The 7,086-nt window shown below is 41.3% G+C and overlaps 1 pseudogene; it reads right to left on the bottom strand.

Annotated features, from left to right (window-relative positions):
* Positions 1 to 3,210: 3,210 nt before the first annotated feature.
* LOC124016984 lies at positions 3,211 to 5,000 on the bottom strand (annotated as a pseudogene).
* Between the last annotated feature and the right edge of the window lie 2,086 nt (positions 5,001 to 7,086).

The following is a 7,086-nucleotide window of genomic DNA, read 5'->3' as shown; positions in this document are numbered from 1 at the left end:
AAAATAATATTCAGATCCCTTGACTTTTTCCACATTTTGATGCATTACAGCCTTGTTCTATAATTTATTACATTGCAAAAGTTCCTCAGCAATCTACAAACAATAGGTTTTGATAAATGTTTTTTTTAAATAATTTATAAAAAATAAAAGTATTTAAGTAAGTATTCAGACCCTTTGCTATGGACTCGAAATTGAGCTCACGTGCATCCTGTTTCCATTGATCATCCTTGAGATGTTTCTACAACTTGATTGGAGTCCACCTGTGATAAATTCACCTGATTAGTCAGGCCACCTATGGCCTTTTTTGCCTTTACCTCCTTCACCTCATTTGCTCACATTGTATATATTCTGTTTATACTGTATTATTGACTGTATTGTTTGTTTTATTCCATGTGTAACTCTGTGTCACAGTATCTGTCGAACTGCCTTGCTTTATCTTGGCCAGGTCGCAATTGTAAAATGAGAACTTGCTCAACTTGCCTACCTGGTTAAATAAAGGTGAAATAAATAAATAAATTGACAGGATTTGAAAGGCACACACCTGTCCATATAAGGTCCCACAGTTGACAGTGCACATCAGAGAACAAAACCAAGCCATTTGGTCAAATGAATTGTCCAGAGAGCCCCACAGGATTATGTCAAGGCACAGATCTGGGGAAGGGTACCAAAATATTTCTGCAGCATTTAATGCTCCCCAAGAACACAATGGCCTCCATCATTCTTAAATGGAAGAAGTTTGGAACTACCCAAGACTCTTAATTGAGCTGGGACCTCCGGACAAACTGAGCAACTTGGGAGAAGGGCCTTGATCAGGAAGGTAAACCAAGAATTATGGTCACTCTGAGAGAACTTGGAATTCTCTGGAGATGGGAGAAACTTCCAGAAAAGACAACCATCTCTGCAGCACTCACCAATCAGGTCTTTTATAGAGTGACAGCTCGAGCCACTCTCAATAAATGTACATGACAGCCCAGTTGGAATTTGCCAAAAGGCACCTAAAGGACTCTCAGACCATGAGAAACAATATTCTCTGCTCTGATGTTCAAGATTGAACACTTTGGCCTGAATGACAAGTGTCACGCTCTGAAGGAAACCTGGCAACCACACTCAAGGTGAAGCATGGTGGTGGCAGCATCATGCTTGGGGTGTTTTTCAGCAGGGGACTGGGAGACTAGCTGGATCAGGCAAAGATGACTGAGAAAAGTACAGAGATCCTTGATGAAAACCTTCTCCAGAGCGAACATTCACCTTCCAACAGGACAACGGACCAAGCATACAGCCAAGACAATGCAGGAGTGCCTTCGGGACAAGTCTCTGAATGTCCTTGAGTGGCCCAGTCAGAGCCCGGACTTGAACCCGATCAAACATCTCTGGAGTGACCTGAAAATAGTTGTGCAGCAACACTCCCCATCCAACCTGACAGAGCATGAGAGGATTTGCAGAGAGGAATGGGAGAAAATCCCCAAATACAATCTTGTAGCATCATACCCAAGAAGACTCGAGGAGGTAATTGCTTCCAAATGTGCTTCAACAAAGTACTGAGTAAAGGGTCTGAATACTTATGTAAATGGGGATATTTCAGTTTTGTTTTTTTTAATACATTGAACATTTCTACAAACTCTTTTCGCCTTGTCATTGTGGGGTATTGTGTGTAGATTGATGAGAAAAAATGTTTAAATACATTTTAGAATTAGGCTGTAACAGTAAACAAAATCTGGAAGCACTGTGCATGCCTGTAAATGCTTGCCTCACGAATGCAATGCATAATCTGCAGATGGTATAGCCTCAGATCATTTTCACCATAAGTGGCTATAACTGCCATTATAACTGTACAATCGTCATCATCATCACCCTCATCCTAAACTAGGTTTGCACATGATATGAATGAAAAGGGGATAGCATTATGACACAGACACTGCTGTATTGACACAAAATACTATGGTGTAATGTTGTAAATTATACGTTCAAAGCAGCATGGATACAAACAGACACAGAGGGTTATAATTTATGGGTTGTTGATATTAATATTTAGTGAGCATCCACAAAATTACCTTGAATTGTATGCACAGTCTGTCCCACTATATTCATTTAGAAAATTCACTGTTGATCAGATTGTCCTCTCTCTGCTCAAGCTTGGGTCATAGCTAGAGACGGACCTCTTCTTCTTTCAAATGTAGAAAATGAGTTCAGTTCTCCTCTGGGCGCAGGCTTCAGTGTACAGTAGCCAGACAGCATGCCAGGGATGTAGACATTGGGCTGGTAGTCAGGTGGTCGCTGTGCAGATAGGGGCTGGGTGTACCTTAGAGTCCACGTGCGTGGTTGGAACACCTCCTACACTTCCAACACTCCCAACTTCTCCTTCCTGGGTGGATATGTTGCAGTCTGCTAACAAAACAAATCACATAGTAAAGTGTTGGTTAGTGTTGTGATTTCTGCAATAGCAACATGCCCTACAGTGTGAATTTCAGCGATTGTTCATAAATGTCCAGTCAATGTTCGCTTGCTTGGGAGGAAAAATTTAAACAGTAAGGTTAGCAATACAGCAGAAATGATAGACCACATTAATTACAAATAATTGCCAGAAAATAAATATTATTCTGTGAGAAACATTACATTATTTAATATGCAATGGATAGTTTAAATTGCTCTTTGGAAAAAAAGAAATACACACTAGTACTACAAACGAATAGGAAAACGGGCAGTACAGTTGTTTCATTATTGCATTATTAATGCACACACACCACAAGTTCATTAATATACCCATGTATGCAGCTATTGCCCCCTGTGGCACAATGGAGGATGCCTAGGAAGTATAGATTATCTAAAGTTGCAAGTGAGCCACCATCCTGTCAGTAATTGCAAATATATGTATGCAAATCAGCATTTTGTTTTTATGATGTAGTACTTGAATTACTTGAATTTAGTTATATTCGGATGCATTCATTATTTTTATCTTTAATGTATGAGTTCCCACGTCTTGCACTACTAACTCGGAAAGGCCTTGAAACGTCAGTTTATTCTTTAGCAAAAACAAATTGATATTGTTGATTGTTGAGGTAATTAGCAAAACTATACAATACGCTGTTTTGCTTATTATACGGATTACTATTCATGACTTCTCTCTTATAAATCGATAAAATATACAATTATATTCAAATGATTAGTGGAGAGGCTATCTAGGTCTAGGCCCATGATTAAACTCAGTCTCACTCGCTCCTGATGCTTGCTCACTCGCTCCTGATGCTTGTTCACTCGCTCCTGATGCTTGCTCACTCGCTCCTGATGCTTGCTCACTCGCTCCTGATAGTCGGCTATTTTCTTCTCCTCCACTTCAATATAGAATCTTCACGCATAATTCTAATAGTATGACTGACAATATTTGTTCGGTCTCTAAGATAACTTTATAAGTTAATCATAGCTACAGCGTTTCTGACTCATGCATCATTGTTTTCCATTCGTTTTCTCCTATATTTGCAATGCTTCTATTTGTTGAAAAAGCATGACAACCACTGAAACAGGACACAAATAAAATGATGCATTGCCATTTTAAAATGTGTCTGTCTGATGATTAAGTTTGAAACAGTATACATCGTTCGGAGTAATTGCTCCGTTGTTCACTATCAGGTTGCGGAGGTCCTGTGCGTTCCAACTCGATGTCGTCTGTGCCCTTGGTGTTATCCTTCTGTGGAGTTGCAGTTATTGGGATGCATGGCTTTAGGAACATGAAATCGCTCTTTGATGATTCCTGGGTCAGACACATCTTGAAGTAGTGTGCCTGTGAAAGGGGGCCGTTGCATTTTGCCTCGTCGCAGTTCGTGGATCCTTTGGTGCCTGTGGTTTTCTGCACATTCAGGTTGGACTTATTGATCACATCAGCGGTAGACTCCTCAGATCGGAACACGCAGCATCCACTAAGAGAGAAATTACATCCTCGAATGGAAGTTCCCTGTATGCCCTTATCCGGGCCAAAACGATAATAGCCATCAGAAACGTGAACGAGATAGCGCACAGAGACACTACTAAGCACCGCGTATTTTGGTCAAAAATAAAGACATTCACAATAACATTGTTGCTCAGGGGAGGGAAACCGAATCTTGTGCTTGGACTAAAATTGTAACGTTTTTTAGCTGATCATTGTCAAAAGAACGCTGGGCGTACATATTTCCATTGTCTGAGTTTATGAAGACGTAGGTGGACACCGGCATTCTCTGTATATCACCTTCCAGAATAGTGTAAGATAGGCATTTTGTTCCGAATCTGGATCCAGGGCAGTAACCGAACAAATTGAGGTTCCTGGTGCGTTATTCTCTCTCAAATATACAATGTATGATGGCTGCATGAATCGGGGTGCGATGTCATTCATGTCTGACACTTGCACTAAAATAGTTGTCATTGTGAACAAGGGAGACGCGCCCATTTCCCCGCGCTGTGAGAGTGATGTAGTCAGAAATGGTCTCTCGGTCCCAAAGAAATCACAAGTTACCAAAGTGTAATAATTCTTAAAAAGAGGAGTGGAGCTGGGACATGATCTGAATTTCACAGTCAAGGTTCCCATTTTCCTTGTCCATGACACTAATGACAGCTATCACAGTCCCGGGTGGTCCGTCCTCTTGGACAGGTGTGACACTGATGTCAAAATCACCTCCGGGAGGTTGTCATTCACATCTATGATATCACCAGAACCGTACAGTGCACAGCCACTGGGTGCATGCCCGCTGAAAGCGTATGTGATTTCCGTGTTTGGACCCTCATCCAAATCCGATGCGTTTAGTTTAATCACAACAGTGTCCTTCGGTGCGTTTTCCACAAGCTCACTCTGTATAAAGACTGGTGGGACACAGGCGTGTTGTCATTTGCATCTATAACTGTTATATTGATCTGCGCTGTCCTGGAACTCTGGCGAGCCTCCATCCACAGCAGTCAGCACAATTTGGTGCGTATTCTGCTCCTCTGTGTCCAACGGGCTCTCCAGGACCAACTCCGCAAACGTACTGCTAACGCTAGGCGGGACACGGTTATGGGGTCAATTTCACGACCTACGTATTGAATTCAAAATAAATCGTGAACATGAAAAATAAAGTTGAGAATGTAAGCATTATATTTTCGAGGACGGGTGAAATAAATGAATGTTGAAATCAAAAACCAAACAACCCAAAACGTGTAGGCAAATCATTTTAAAGCGAGAACAAAACTCTATGACAAATGATAAAAACATATATTTGAAAACGAATGCAATTTTTTTTTCGGTTAAACTTTCCCAGCAACCAATCCTATTGAATACATTTTTGCCTACGCACTTGCCTGCATGTATAAAATTAGAATTTGTTCTTAACTGACTTGCCGCGTTAAATAAAGGTTAAATAAAACATTTACTAAATGTCTGCTTTCGATGTCTGTTTCTTTGTTTTCACTGCCATTCTTTTCGATTGCGAGTTGTTGGCATTTTTTTCCGTTAAGGGCGGAGTTTAGAGGGAGGCCTAGACAATGAGTCTCCATTGGTCCGCTAGTTTTGGAGTGACGGTTTGTCTATTTTATTTTGAATTCAATACAAATTGACCCCAAACCCATGTACCGCCACCTCGAATATATCTTGATTAAACTCGCTCCACGGAAAACTGGGAGAGCTATCGTTTACATCTAAAATATCCACCTCAACCCTTAATATTTCCAAAGGTTTTTCGATTACCATGGCAAATGGAAAGAGCAAGAGAGACTGTTCACATAGCTCCTCTCCATCAATTATTTAGTTTACAAATAAAATACAATTTTCTAAATTCGTCTCAAAGTATTTTTTATTTTTTTTGTGCCTGAAACTATTCTGAACCTGCGCACAGTCTCTCTACGTAGAAACCAAAGCCCAAATCCTCGGCTATATTTCCAATTTAAGCCACATGTTCCAGTTCCTCAGGGATTGAATAGCGATTCTGAGCTCAAACAAAATCCAGGAGAGCTAGGCATGTCACCTGCCATGTCCCCGCCAGCCGTTTCTTCGCGCCTCGGAGGTCCATCTGAGCGACTCAGTCCATGTCCAAAACGCACTCCATAACCGAAAAGGGTTTCAGTTAGAAAATAGACACATTTACATCTATGTTATTCTGTATATAATCATATCTGAATTGTCCTCTTTCCTTCTCAAAGTGGAGCTGTTGTGTTTTGTCCTAGCGGGAGTGTCTTTGAATGTGAGTGAAAGAAGAAGAAGAGGGAGGTGTTGGGAGGAGGTTGCTGCCTCTGATCAGCATTGTGATGCTCGCTAGCGTGTGCGTGTGTTTGTGTGTGTGTACGTAGGTGTGTTAATTGGCTCAATCCCAGTATTCCGATAGGGAGAATCGACAACTGCTCTGATTTCAGTTTGATCACCACACCACCAAAATCTTTTTCACTAATAAAATCCAGCGAAACTGTTATTTAGCCCAAATTCTACAGGACGAGAGATAAAATGACAGGCGATCATAGTTCAGTTCAATTAAACTAATATATATCAGGTGAAGGTCAAAAGACAATTAGCCTGTATTGTCCATGGGACATTTGTAATAGCATTATTTCATATTTCAAAAAAGTTTCGTTCACATTTTAGGGTTGAGTTACAAATATGAATCATGTCTATTTGATCCTCAATTTTCCAAATAGGTTGCAGAGCATAGGCGCTGTAGAACACGTCGAACGTGCTGAACATGAATCTCGAGTGACGGTGAAAAAATCAGGATATCGTCAAGATAGACAAAAACAAAGATGTTCAGCATGTCTCTCAGAACATCATTAACTAATGCCTGAAAAACAGCTGGCGCATTGGCGAGACCAAACGGCAGAACCCGGTACTCAAAATGCCCTAACGGAGTGTTAAACGCCGTTTTCCACTCGTCCCCCTCTCTCTGATGCGCACGAGATGGTAAGCGTTACGAAGGTCCAACTTAGTAAAGCACCTGGCTCCCTGCAGAATCTCGAAGGCTGATGACATAAGGGGAAGCGGATAACGATTCTTAACCGTTATGTCATTCAGCCCTCGATAATCCACGCAGGGGCGCAGAGTACCGTCCTTCTTCTTAACAAAAAGAACCCGCCCCGACCGGAGAGGAAGAAGGCACTAGG

The sequence above is a fragment of the Oncorhynchus gorbuscha genome, unplaced genomic scaffold, assembly GCF_021184085.1.
Source record: "Oncorhynchus gorbuscha isolate QuinsamMale2020 ecotype Even-year unplaced genomic scaffold, OgorEven_v1.0 Un_scaffold_13559, whole genome shotgun sequence".
In the NCBI taxonomy this organism is placed as follows: domain Eukaryota; kingdom Metazoa; phylum Chordata; class Actinopteri; order Salmoniformes; family Salmonidae; genus Oncorhynchus; species Oncorhynchus gorbuscha.
Note: the sequence above shows the minus strand (reverse complement) of the source record. Positions and strands in the feature narration are given on the sequence as shown.